The sequence below is a fragment of the Silene latifolia genome, chromosome Y (genome assembly GCF_048544455.1).
Source record: "Silene latifolia isolate original U9 population chromosome Y, ASM4854445v1, whole genome shotgun sequence".
Classification (NCBI taxonomy): domain Eukaryota; kingdom Viridiplantae; phylum Streptophyta; class Magnoliopsida; order Caryophyllales; family Caryophyllaceae; genus Silene; species Silene latifolia.
In genome coordinates, this window is record NC_133538.1 from 188,856,786 (window position 1) to 188,871,180 (window position 14,395).

At 37.9% G+C, this 14,395-nt stretch overlaps 1 non-coding gene across 1 annotated transcript; it reads left to right on the forward strand.

Moving 5' to 3' along the window:
• Nucleotides 1-13,387: 13,387 nt before the first annotated feature.
• LOC141635897 (small nucleolar RNA R71) lies at nt 13,388-13,493 on the forward strand. The gene has a single exon (XR_012540551.1). It is a non-coding gene; the product is annotated as a small nucleolar RNA R71 (small nucleolar RNA).
• Nucleotides 13,494-14,395: the final 902 nt, after the last annotated feature.

Consider the following 14,395-nt stretch of genomic DNA (forward strand, 5'->3'; position numbering starts at 1 on the left):
TCATACATATTATAATGCTTCATTTTTCCTTTATGATTGTCATAATTTTATTTATGTAATTTTGAATTATGTAATTTTACTTAGTATGGCCTTAGTTTTAATTGGTATTTCCCGAAATGTATGGGAATATCGATTCGGTTGTAATTTTATTGTGATCTCGTATCACCGGTTTGTAATTTAATAGATTTATTTTAGTTACAAATGTATAATAGGAAATTATGTAATTTGGTTATGTAATGTAATTTATCTCGGAGTTCCCAAAGACGGATTTCTTCAAGATGGCGATACATAAAGACGATGTTACCTCGAGATGCGTGCCACAACCGAAGTTCAAGGGACCAATGGAGTTGGTTTCCGAATATGTAATAGTTAAATAGTTTTTCTATTTTAGGAAAGGCCATACTAGGATTTATTTATTTTATGCTTGCATTTTATTTATATGTCACATGCATCGCTAAATCGCCATAACTAAAACATGCATCTTCTTTCATCGAGTTTAATCGACTGTGTCAATTAGACTTATCGTAGTTCACCGCTTTAGTTCACTTAAAACGTGATAGATAATAAATTGACATGACCTCTCGCTAAAACAATTAATTGAGACACAACCTTACCAAATAGTAGAAACCATGAAAACCTATTTCGCAAGGGAGTGCACTCGGCCCTTCCGGGGTACAAAACTTGTTACGTAGGGGAAGTGGGTGATAAATGTCTATCCACCGAATTCATGTTGATAAGGGATGAATCGGCCCTACTGTGCCCGAGTTGATGTGGATTTGGATCATGGACACATTTATTCGAAATTTGGATTGAACTCAACAAAAGTTTTTCGATAAGGGTTTCATCGGCCATACCGTGCCCTTGTCGGATGTGTTTTGGGCTATAGATAATTATTAGAGTAATTTTATCGACCAAGAGTTCTAAAAGTAGAATCGATTAAACGTTAATCCACCGAGTTATATTGATAAAGGATGAATCGGCCCTACCGTGCCTAAGTCGATATGAATTTGGGTGTTGGAATCATTTATCTAGTTGGGTAGAGGTCACTAGAAAAATGCACAAAACTTGTTTAAATTAAAATTTTTACGAGTATTATTATTAAAACGACATTTGTTTTACTCCTTTATTTTGTAGACCACTTTTTCCTCATAACAAATGGCAACACCAACCCCTATTGCAACGCCTCTCGCTAGTTCATCATGGCTCCGATCCTTCATGGATCGATGTAAACTTGAAAAGAATGGGTCAAATTTCTCCGATTGGGATGCCCAACTCAAACTAGCCGCCCAAGGTGACGACAAGCTTCGTTACCTTACCGAGGCATCTCCACCCGAACCTACTACTAGGTCGACCGCCGCCACTAGGGAAGCATATGAGGCTTACCAAAAGGAGTCCGCCGCAATGAAAAATGTCTTGATATTTGCGATGGAGGCGGACCTCCAAAGGAGAGCCTTTAAAATGGGCAATGCTAATGAGATTTACTCCAAGCTTGTGACAATGTTTTCACAAACTCCGCGGATCGTCCAATATGAGGCGGCCGCGGCATTCTTTGATCTCGACTTCAAAGAGGGCCAAAAGGTTAGCCCTCATGTGCTCAAACTCATGGAGCTTGTCGAGACCTTGAAAATTCAAAAGGTTGAAATCCCCAAAGAACTCATTGTAGATAGGATTCTCCACTCCTTGTCCAAAGTCAAAGCGTATGTTCAATTCCGGGTGCATTTTAACATGCAAGACAAGGATGTGTCTCTTGAAGAATTGCACAAGTTGCTTGTGCAAGCCGAGAGGGACATGGGGTTAAATGTGAATCCTCCAAAAGATGTGCTTAACATAAGCACTAAGAGTAAGGGGAAGTTCAAGAAGAATGGGAGGAAGGGTAAGAAGCAAACTCCCACATTCACCAAAGCTAAGACTTGTGAAGCTAGCACTTCAAAAATCAAGAAGGGTCCTCTTGATAAATGCCATTATTGTAATGGTATGGGACATTGGAAAAGAAATTGTTCCAAATACCTTGGTGATATTAAGGCTGGAAAGATTACTCCAGTAGGTAAATGACTATCCTTCTTTTATGTTTCTAATTCAACTATGGTATTATGATGCAAAGTTGTGACAATGTATCTCCCTTTTTATTGTAAATAGGGCCTCCACCAAGCAAAGACAAGGGAAAGGAAAAGCAAGCATGAGAAACCATCAAGAAGCTAGGGATAGCTTTCATGGAGCTTTGCTTTTCATTGTCTTATTTTAAATTATGTTTTGGATTTTAGAACCTTAAGTTTCCGTGTTCGACATGGAAAGGTATTTTGGATAATGGGTTGTATTTTGGATAATGGTGACTTGGTTTGCAACCCAAGTCACCCGTTTTATCATTTTATCCTTTTGTTCTAAAATTCATGTTTAAATGCTTGTTCTTAGAAACATATAACTTAAAGTGATCTAATAGACAAATATAATGACGGGTTTCTTTATATGTCCACATGCTTAAGGCTTGTGTATGATCATTTATAAAGCGATTTTGAGTCTATGAACTCTCTTAAAGGAAAGTCAATCACCAAGTACACTTACGAAATCTATAACTATTAGTCAATCTATGAGATAGTTCTCCTTATACTTCAAATCATTATTTGTGTCTCATATGCTATCTTTGAATCTATAGTGTATTTATTCTAAAGATAGAGTGGGAGAAAAATGAGGACACAACACACGAGACAAGATAAAAACACTACAACAAATCATCACTTGCGCCACGAATTATGCCACGGGAATTCATAATTCGTGGTTAAAATTTGCTTAGCCACGGGAAAAACTTATTCATTATTTTGGAAAAAAATTTATGCCACGGGATAACTTTTCCCGTGGCAAAAAGTCACTTCCGCCACGAATTAGGCTACACCCGTGGCAAATAATCATTTTAGCCACAGGCTATGTCACTCCCGTGGCAAAATTTTATTTAGTCACGAATTGTTCCATGGCAAATAATTTTTTAGCCACGAACAAACAAACACCCGTGGCGAGTATCTTTTCCAACTTAAATCTGAATGAAATTTAATCAAATATAATATTATGAAAATATATTTGAATATAAAATTTCAGAAACACTTTGATTAATTTAATTAGTTTTTTTATTGTTTTATTTACTTTAATAAGAAATTTTAAAATTTTATAAACCTATATGCAAGCTAAGAAAAGTTTATCGTCTAATTTTTTTATTTTTTTACAAATCACATTTATGTTTTGTAGGTTTTTCAAAATATTGATAATTTAAAAATTTTGTTTTAATATATAACTCTGTTTATTAAAGTCGTGAATTTCTTTTACTTATTTAAATTAAACTTTATAATCTTGAATAACAATCTTTAATGATCGTATCACATTTAAAGATATAGCACATCAAATTGAATAAAAAAGTTATTTACCATCTATCTTTGACAAATCTAAAATTAATATATTGTTAAACTATTTCATTCAAAATTTGATTTCCAACTTTATTTGTATGATATTTATAGAAAAATTTGAATTTGATATAAAATTTACGGAAATTTCACATGGTATCCTCGAACTTTGCCAGATTACACATGGTACCCCTTATTTTAAGTTTCTACATATGTTGCCCTTATGTTTAACTTTTTCATTCCCATAATACTCTTTGGGGAAATTCCGTCATAACGTTGTTACTCCTATAAGTAATTTGATGAGTAATTGAGTATGTTATGTTGTTATTGTTATATTATTTAGGTACTAAATGTTAGTTTATTAGATAAAATAATGATTTAGGTATTATTTGATGATGAATTGATAGTGTATTAGATAACAAAAAAATGCGTCACAAGGTATATGAGTAGCGGCGTTATGACGGAAGTTTGTCAAAGGGTATTTTGGGACTGAAAAACGTAAATACAGGGGTACCATATATAAAAACATTAAAAAAGGGTACCATATGTAATCTATCAAAATTCGAGGGTACCATGAAAAATTTACGTAAAATTTAAGTTGTTGAGAAAAAAAATTTGGAAATTTTTTTTCACTGAAAATGAGCGCATCACACGGAAAAACATATAAATTATAATAATATAAAGTCACATGTGCAAATAATGTGAAAATTTGAGAAAAGAAACGATAAATCATAACAAAGAGAAATCAGTTTAGGAAAATAAGCGATTCTTTTGTACAATAGTCTTTTTTGTGTTTTTTGGGAAAAGTGACTACTTTTTGGTTAATAGTGATCACTTTGGGGAAAAAAGACGTTTAGTTATAAAAAGCTGTCATTATTATACCAAAAAATGGTCTCATTTTTCATATCGCAGGTACGACGGTTATACAATATAATTTGCGTAGAAAATTAAACAAAAAATTGAGTACATGAGAAATGAAAATAAGTATGTCGATCAACAAAATAAATAAAAAAATGTTAGGAAAACACAATTAATTTTACTTTTTGGAGAAAATGATTTACTGACTTCGGCAAAAAAAAAATGATGTCAAAATCATTAATCAAGAGGTTAATGTCGAAAATTTAGTTGTTTCGGTCAAATAATGTTTTTCCCGCAAAAATTTGTAAAACACGTAAAATTTATGTAATTAAATAGTACTAAAGGTAAGATTTGAAATAAAAAAATAAACTTAAAAGGATTCAAAGTGCTAATTATATCAACAAGGTAACATTCAATTTCGGTGGCACATCAAAAGAACTCTACGGTTAATCGTGCTCAGGTGAGAGTAGTGTTGGGATGGGTGACCTCTTGGGAAGCCTCTCTGATGCTCACAAATGCATGACTCATGAAACGAAATAACGTTCAAATGAATCAAGTTAACTAGCGAAACAATTACCTAGATTGTCACGGTTCCGTATATCATAAAATACCCATTGTGAAAAATAAATAAATTATTTTACAATTTATTTATTTAATTTTCATATATATTGTTTGCCGGGGGAATTATTTTTTCGCCACGGGAAATTTCTTTGGCCACGGGAGTTATTAGCCACGAGACAGTCCGTGGCCAAAAATTCAATAATAGCCACGTTCTTGTTTTTCCCGTGGCTATCTCTTTGCCACGGCCACTTGCGCCACGGAAGGTATTCCCGTGGCAAAATGATTTAGCCACGGAAATTTAGCAGTTGCGCCACGAATTTAGCCGTGGCCAAAGTGCTCATTTGTAGTAGTGAAAGTAGATCTATTGTGTAAATGAAGATCTACGCAAGAAAGAATGATTTGAATGAAGGTATATATATTTACATAGTATACCAAATAGATGAGATCTATGGTCTCAAGTAAGTTCTATATGACAAAAGAGACCAAGTGAAGTAATCGAAAGAACATATTCTTATGATAACTACACGAGGAGACCAAAAGAAAGTTTTGGAACAAAATGAGTAATCTAAAGTCTTAACAAGTTTTTGACTAAGTTTATGATAAATTTTGACCAATAGTTTCAACCTTGAGATTTACTTAAGAGCCTAAATGAATCAATGTAACATCCTAGTATTAAGCGATATTTATCACTAGAAGTTGCAAGGATTGATATACCGATATCTCCAATAGCCAAAGTTTTAAACCACGCAGATGTCATTACTTAACCTCATTATGAAAATGGATTGGTTAAACATCCTTCTAAAAGGGATATTTCGAAGTATGTGTATTAGATATTACTTATATTTAATAAATGACATTGCCACACATCATTATGACATGAGTGTGTTAGAGATTTAAAATCTCTTTCCGTAAGGTTAAAATGAGACCTCTTCGAAATAGGTATTTTGAAGGGATATGATGGGAACATATATGGTTTTATCTTAATAACTTGGCAATGCAATTTATATTTCAATTCTTGAAAAGTTTCGATTGAGAAGTCAATTTCGAAATATGTGGAATTGAGTGGGAGTTAGGAAATTATCATGTGAAGACATGGAATTTAGTGGGAGCTATCATCCTTTGAATGTTTACAACTCACCACTAATTAAAGAATGACGAGCTAACACCTTCCTTCATAGAGGAAGTTTTGAGTTTTCAATTCTGGATGAAAATGGACTATGATGAATCCAATTACATCAAGGGATGTTGGATAAGTATTGGGAGATACACATGGGATCAACAGAAACATAGGTTATTCATCTAAATGAAATGGAATTGCCATTAGCAGTCATGGTCGTTCCTTGAACCTAAATATAGTTGATGACATGATTATAAGTTACTAATGTTTCCGCCATTAGAATGATCATCCACATGTCCAATGGTGAATCATATGCATAAGAGCATGATGATTCATTGGTAAGCCACAATAGAAACGTCATGAATTCTCAAGTAGAATCCGATGAGCGATTTCGGTGTTTGTCAGAATGCTCTTATATGTGTCAAGAGGTTGCGCATATTAATGAAAATCCGAGCACATGTAAGGATTTATGAGAATCCTAAATCTTTCAAGCCTAGAAAGAGAAATAAGAAGTTTTGGAAAGATACTTAGTTGAATAAGAAGTTACTCAAAACTAATCTTTCCTAACTATGCTAGGACTTATGAGAAGTGCTAGGCTAATCATCTTGTCAAATTGTTGCAAGATTCTGCAAAACATATACCTAGTGCATTGTGTGTGGATGGAGTACTTGATCAGTACAAGTTATATCATTCACCACAAATTCGTTCGTTATGTGATAATCGATAAGTAAGTTCTTTCAAGATAAAGAACCAAAACCGAGGTCGGGAACCTTGATGTGTACTTGGTAAGATTCATGCTATGAGAGAGAACATGAATGTAAAGGAAAATGCGATTATAAGAAGTTTGAACACATCGACACATGGCATCTTAAACTTCTATTGCAATCAATAAGTGTTTACACTTACGATTTGCATCACAAGGTTGTAATATGGTATTGACTACCCGAGTGTGATGTGGACATTTGTCGTTTGATTTATTATTAACTCACCTTGTACATTGTTATATCCAAACGGGTTGTGGAGACAATTGAACCCCGTTAAAGTGAACATGGATTAACATTGTATTTGCCCATAGTTACTTACATGAGGTGACGTCTCGAAGTGACTAGAGTGTGATGCGATTGATGGCAAGTTCAAGTGCCATAGAGTCATGTAAGATGACTGGTCGATCACATAGGCAGACTGTTAGGAACATTTTGTCGGGCCTAATGACCACTTATAGAGTTCAGGAAAATTTATATAGCCTGGTCGTGGCGAGAGCTACTATAGTATTCGAATGAATCGATTCTTTTGACTAAAGACTATTCGCCTAAGATGGCACAGTTTCAGATTAACTTTGATTTGTGTTACTACGACCTTCGTAAATGGGGTCAAATGGACATATTTTGGGTTATGATGGCTGTGGCTAGTCGAAGGGAATGAGTGCGATAGGAATTGTCCATCCCTAGTCAGGGTTATAACAATATCTCGGGGCCACTCGGCAAGTAATGAATCGGAAATGCGTGGCCACGCTCGGAAGGTATCTATGATAGATAAATCCGGTCAATCAGTTATTCTCCAGATCGAGGAAACCACTCTTGATATGAACACTTGCAAGTACGACCTGAAAGACACCTTGCATTGAGTGGGAGATAGTAATAGGACAAGAGAATTGGTGACGCACACTTGTCGAGGACAAGTGGGAGATTGTTGGAATATGTGTCCTCCGACAATAATGCGATCACGACTGTTGATCATGATGATCACATGTTTAAGTCTCATTATAAAGAATACAATTGGGAAGTAATATTTTCTTGTCAACCGATCAACATATATCGGTAATGATTGGTGACTAGAGTTTGACAAATGCGTCGTGCGACGGTGGTGATCAGTTGATCCCCTAGGTCATACCTATAGGGCAACACTCTTAATTGATCATTTAATTAATCGTATAACGTTACGAGTTAATTAAATTACTTGAAAATTGACGGATGATTTTGGACGTAATATTTACGTATCACATTGAAATTGATTAAAATGAGATACGGTCTGAGTATTTGAATTGTATCATTACTCAGATGAAATTATTGTTTAAAGAAACAATTAAAATTGAATGAATTGTTATAAATACAATTTATTGTGATTTGTAAATTGGTAAACTATTTTGGTACAAGTAATTATGAATTACTAAGTCGATTTTTGTATATGACGTATTTTTATTAATACGTTGATTTTTAATATGTTAAAAATACATAACTAATTTATGTAACATATGACATGTGACATAAGACAAAATTGACAAAAATAAAATGGATTCCATTTTATGTATGTACCGAAATTAAGGGGAGGTTTTGGTTAAAATTGTGTTGTTTAAATTAGTGGAAAACATAATCATTCACTAATAGCCTATCCATGCAACCCTAGTTTGCATTGTGAAGGCAAACAAGAGCATGCATTGGGTCTCCTTTCTTCCCTCCTCTTCCCTCCTACCCGGTTTTACCAAAGAAAAGGCAAAGGGTTTTTGTCTTATATTTTTGATATACACTACATGCATGAGTGTGCATTATTCATTCATTCTAACTTATCAAAAATTAAGATTTTAGAAAGAGAAAATACTTCCTCTCCTATTCTCTCCCAACCGGTTTTTGGGAGATTAAAAACCAAATTGTTTTGGGTCATTTTTCTACAAGATTAATATTGTACTACTATCTATAATATTAATTTTAATTAAGAGAAAGCTTTGGGTATAAATCCTCGGGAGAGATCCTACACTTGGGTCTTAGTTCATCCAAAAGGGAAAGCTCAAGAACAAGAGAGAAAGGTGATCTCTCTTGTGCCCATTAAAGAGAAAATCACAATGTAAGAACAATGTTTCTTCCTTATTTTGTTTTAATGTTTGCATGCATAAGATCAATCATTAGTTTTATGACAAATTAAATTATAACATATATGAATATGTAAGTATATAGATCTACTTTTCCATCAAAAGGACCCCCGCAGTCAATGTTTAGGTAACCGCCTAATATGGAGAGCTCGTTGTTGTTGATGTTGTTTAGCTCCCTTCGGCAAAAAATGGCGCTCCCCATCAGTCTAAGAAAGTAACGGGCAGGGGGAAGGTGGACCTGAGCGAGCTTTCGCTCGGAAAAGGTGGTCTGGGCCAAGGTCCGCCAAAGCTGACAAATGACCTTCCTAGGGGCAGCAGTGTCGCCCGTAAAGGAAAGGCCGAGTCTGGTACCAAACTTCTCCAATGTCATCGAAAAAGTCCGGTTGAACAACCGGAAAGACACAGAAAGACTAGTGGGGACAGCGTCGTGTGCCCCGGAGGATAAGGTGAAGGAGCTGAAGAACTCAAGGCTCAGCTGCAGAAAGGTATGGCCACTCATAGTGATGAGTCCGACCATCCCGGTGCCCTGTAAAAGCTCACAAACAGGCTCATAGAAACCGTGCCTCTCAAGTGCCGGACGGTCTAAGAATCGGGTAGGGAGAAACTCGCAGCCAACTAAGTTATAAAACCTCTTACGATGTACACCATTAACAAAAATTACCTGCGGGTACTCAGGGTGGGAGTCGAGGGAGTCGTCCCCTCGGACAGTGACCGTGCCAGAAGGAGTAGCAGGAGTACGAGGAGCTGGTGTAGCACGACCACGACCACGACCTCGGCCCCGGCCTCTAGAACCTGAGGTAGAAGACCGTTCAGTGATGGTACGAGGAACTAGGGACGCCCGTAAAGCAGCTGCGACTGCGGGTGAGTCCGCCACAGATGTGCTCACCGTGGCTGAAGTAGAAGCTGTGGCTGCAGTTGTGACCACCACTGAAGAAGACAGGCAGTAAAAACAGTACCGGCAGTAGAAACTAGAAAAACGGAGGTACTGGCAGGTGCGGAGACGGTAGTAACAGTAGGTACTACCGTCTCAGACAGAGACAATGATGGACTGGAAGAGGAGCTCGTAGAAGGCATAGAGCTGGAATCCATCCTGAACAAATAGGGCAGGGGATTTGATAAGAAAACAACAGCCAAACAGCATGAAAACAATAGGACAATCCCCCAAATAGTCGAAAAAAATTCGACTAACAGCCCAAATTCCCATATTTTTACTCAAAAATTCGAATGGTAACAAGTAAACAGCGATAGGGGAAGGGTATCAGGCATCAATGGCAGCAGATGAAGCAACAATTGAGGCAAATTAAGCATATGGCAGCAGCACAGACCAAATGACAGTCGAGAACTCGACTAAGATGAACCCTAATCGCCATTATCCCACAAATTTCGAATTAAACATGTACAAATCAATGAGGTACGGGAATTAAGCATCAAGTAAGACAAATGAAGCATTGAAATCGAATTATAGTCGAAAATCTCGACCTACAATAAAGACCAAAACCCTAATTCTTGATTATCCTCATAAAAAGCAGAAATTAAAGAAATTAAAGGATAAAGAAGAGTAAGGATCACTTACTTGATGATATAGAACCCACAAAGAACAATTTATCGACAAGAAACAAGCAAAATAGGCGATTTTTGATCGAAAAACCGTGGAACCCTAATACCCTTAATAGACCGAGTAAAACAACACAAATCAAGGGGAAAGTAGAGGGCTATGCACGATTAATTAACAATAAACACAATGTAGGTGGCGAATTTGGTAAATGGGCAAGAAAAATGGAGGAATTGGGGTTTGTCTGATCCCAAATGAGGAGGGGGTCGAAAAAATGAAGAGGAAAATGAAATAACAAAGAAAAAGAAGGAAGTTTAAGAAACTCCATGTGCGTCATTTCCACTTTCACTCGATCGAGTGGTTTAGAACTGCTCGATCGAGAACTTCTTGCATTTATCTACTCGATCGAGTAAAAAGTTACTCGATCTAGAACTCCCCTTTTCAGCTTTAGTCGATCGAGTAACTTGGGATCATTCGATCGAACAGATTCCACTCGATCGAGCTCTTTTCCTCGTGTAAGCTCTTGAATTTGCGTAAAAATCTCCAAACCTGCATAAAAACAATCGCAAAAATATCCCAAAATACCAAAAACGAAAAGTAACAGTCTATAGTCTCTAATCTACGCTAAAAATCGTCTAAATTCTAGTTGTCCTAATTAAAAGCAATAAATAAAGTTCAACGGAAAATTTGAAAATTATTTTTACAAGTTGGTACATGGGGCATTTCCCTGCTCATTTCTCAAAGCAATTCAGTAGCCCTTTGGAGGGCTCCTGACTGGAGGACGTCATCTCAGCAACATTAATCGTCCTCTTCAGTTTCGACGAGCTTGAACTTGAATCATTGGGAGGAGAATAGTTGACGTCCACATACGCGCAAACTTTTCTCATCCTTACTCTTTTCCCACCGGCTTTGACATCGTCACTCCCACTTCGGCTGACATTAATTGCACAATACCCTTTGACAGCTCCTACATTATTTTCATCTGTACCTGCAACAAGGAAAACAGACGAACTTTCCTCCTTTTTGCTCTCAACCTGAGACGGAAGGGTCACAATAGCAGCACAATGCTCCAAATCCTCGTTTGGAGTGTCAATAGTAGGGTCAATAGAAGAGAGGGCATTGCAAGGATGAGCTTGCATGGGAGCCCTTTGGAACTTAGACTGATGGAATATCAATTCCTCGTCCCCAACCTGAAAAGTCAATGTCTTGCCCCCGACGTCTATTACTGCACGGGCAGTGAATAAAAATGGCCTCCCTAAAATAATAGGGGTATGGGCATCTTCGGGGATGTCAAGTACAACGAAGTCAACGGGAATAAAGAACCTCCCGATCTTAACAGGTATGTCTTCTATGACACCTAGTGGCCATGATATACTACGGTCGGCCATCTGAACAGTCATGTTTGTGCAATTAAACTTGGGAAAACCAAGTCTTTTAGCCAGAGACAGTGGTAAGACACTCACGCTAGCGCCAAGATTGCATAACGCGTTATCAATCAAATGGGTACCAATATGACACGGAATCGAAAAGCTACCCGGTCCGATCGATTGTTTGGGAGGTAACTTATTCTCGAACTAGGGTGTGCCCACCTCGGTCAAAGCTACCGTCTCATGATCATTAATGTGCCTCTTACGCGATAAAATTTCTTTCATAAATTTAAGGTAAGAGGGTACTGTCAGCCAGATTCGGCGAATGGCACGGTGACTTGCAAGCTTTTCAGGAGTTCGGCAAATTTGCCGAATTGCTGATTAGCTTTAGTACTTTGCAAACGCCTCGGGAAGGGCACCGTGATGGGTATCTCGAGTCCCTTGTTCCTCTCTTCCAACGTGTCAGCCGGATCAAGCTCCAAATCCTTGGAACGCTTCTTTCCTCTCGAACGAGGTCTTTCAGGCGATTTTTCACTCGATCGAGCACTAGCAGGCTCTCGATCGAGCTGTTCTTTATCTACACTACTCGATCGACCATAAATACCATTCGATCGAGCAATTTCTTCAACAAAATCACTCGATCGACCAAAAATTTCACTCGATCGAGTAAGATCTTTTTCCTGTTCACTCGACCGAGTAGAAATTTCATTCGATCGAGTCCTTTCTTTAGCTTTTTTACTCGATCGACCCCCTGTAATCAGTCGATCGACTACTTTCTATGTCGTCAGCTCCTTTTCTTCACCAGAACACTGTTCATCAGCAATAATTTCCTTCCTCGGGTATGATTTCAACACGTCCGGTCCCTCATATGAACGACCACTCCACAAATTAATTAAATTTACCGTCTCATGTGGATTTTTATCAGCTTGTGACGGTAAATGACCTGGTTTCCTTGTGGACTGGTTTGCGGCTAACTGGGCAACTTGAGTTTCAAGTGCCTTGATAGATGCATCTTTTTGTTGATCACTCAGCTGCCACTGTTTTGTCAAAGACTGCAACATAGTCTTTAACTCACCTAGCTCACTTACTTCACCAGAAGATGATGCACCTTGATTAGGTGTAGGAAAGGAAGGAGGCTTCTGAAAGCCTTGTTGAGCCTTATGTGGAGGGACATATGGCTTCTGCTGCTGCGGAGGAGGGGTATGATTAAGCACATTTTGACTTGTCCACCTCAAATTGGGATGGACTGCCCCTTGGTTGTTATAATAGGAACCCCCTTCTTGCCTGTATTGTTAAAAAGCAAGGACCTGTTCCTTCTCTGTAAGACAACCAACAGCAGTGTGCCCGTTGTTGCTCACACGCCTCTCACATGTTACAGTCTCCCCTCTAGTAAGCAAATGGACCGTCTGAGGCTCCTCAGCAGAATTCAACTCCAACTTATCGAACCTGGCATTCATGGTTTCTAGCTGAGCCACAACTTGCTTATCGACTGCATGAACTGTTCTAATACCATCCCTCGGGTTTCCATACTCAGCACAGTGGTTCTCCATCTCTTCAATAAGGGCCCATCCCTTATCATCGTCAGTATTCTCTTGGAATCTTTCGTTAGATGATGCATCAAGTATGGCTATGTGGTCATCGTACAACCCATTGTAGAACAGGTTGGACATAAACCACAGATCAAAACCATGGTGAGGAAGAGACCTCACCAACTTCTTGAAACGGGACTATGCTTCATAGAAAGTTTCATCAGGTGCCTGCTTGAAACTTGTGATCTTTGCCCTCAGCTGATTGGTGCGCTGTGGAGGGAAATATCTCTTATAAAAAACAAGAGCAAGGGTCTCCCAGTCTCTGACCCCCGCGGCCGTATGGTCCAATTCAGTCAGCCACTCCCTGGCTGAGTCAGTCAAAGAAAAGGAAATAGAACCTCCTTAATCTTGTCTTGAGTTACCCTCTTTGTGGCGGGGATAGTAGAACAGTAGTCCGTAAAAACCTCCACATGCTTCCTCGGGTCTTCACCTGCCATACCTCTAAAGAGATTTCTCTCCACCAGATTGATATAGGAAGGTTGTATGTCAAATGTATTCCCATCATCAGTCTGGAGATTGAAACCCTTTGGAATTGATGTGGCTTTAGGCTCCGAATGACTAGCAATGTTTGGCATCTTTACTGGTTGGCTTACAGAACTGGAAGTATCTTCTTCAAAAGATGGATTTTCTGTAAATAAGAAATGCGGAAGCCTTGGTTCAAAAGTACTCAAGTCTTCCTTTCGTGATTCTCTTTGTAGACGAAGTCTATGCCTGAACAGTCTCTCTGGCTCAGAATCAGCTGAAACTAACTCAAACCTGTGTGACCTGGGCATACACAACACTGAAAGAAAATAAAAAAGAACTGCCTCAAGGAATAAAAATTCCCTGAGATGGATAAAATAAACGAAACAAAGACAGATAGCGCAATTGCCTCCCCGGCAACGGCGCCAAAATTTGACAGGGCTATCGTATACCTATAAAAAATAACTAACTAAACTAACTATATAGCTAGGAAAGTCAGGTCGATCTCCTCAGGTAGGCAAGATATCTGTAAGAGTCCGTCTATTTGGTCACAAATGGGGAGTGTTTATAATTTGATTTCTAAACTAAAAAGGTTTAAAGGAAGAGAAATAAAGAAAGGGCAATTAAGGCGGAAAATAGG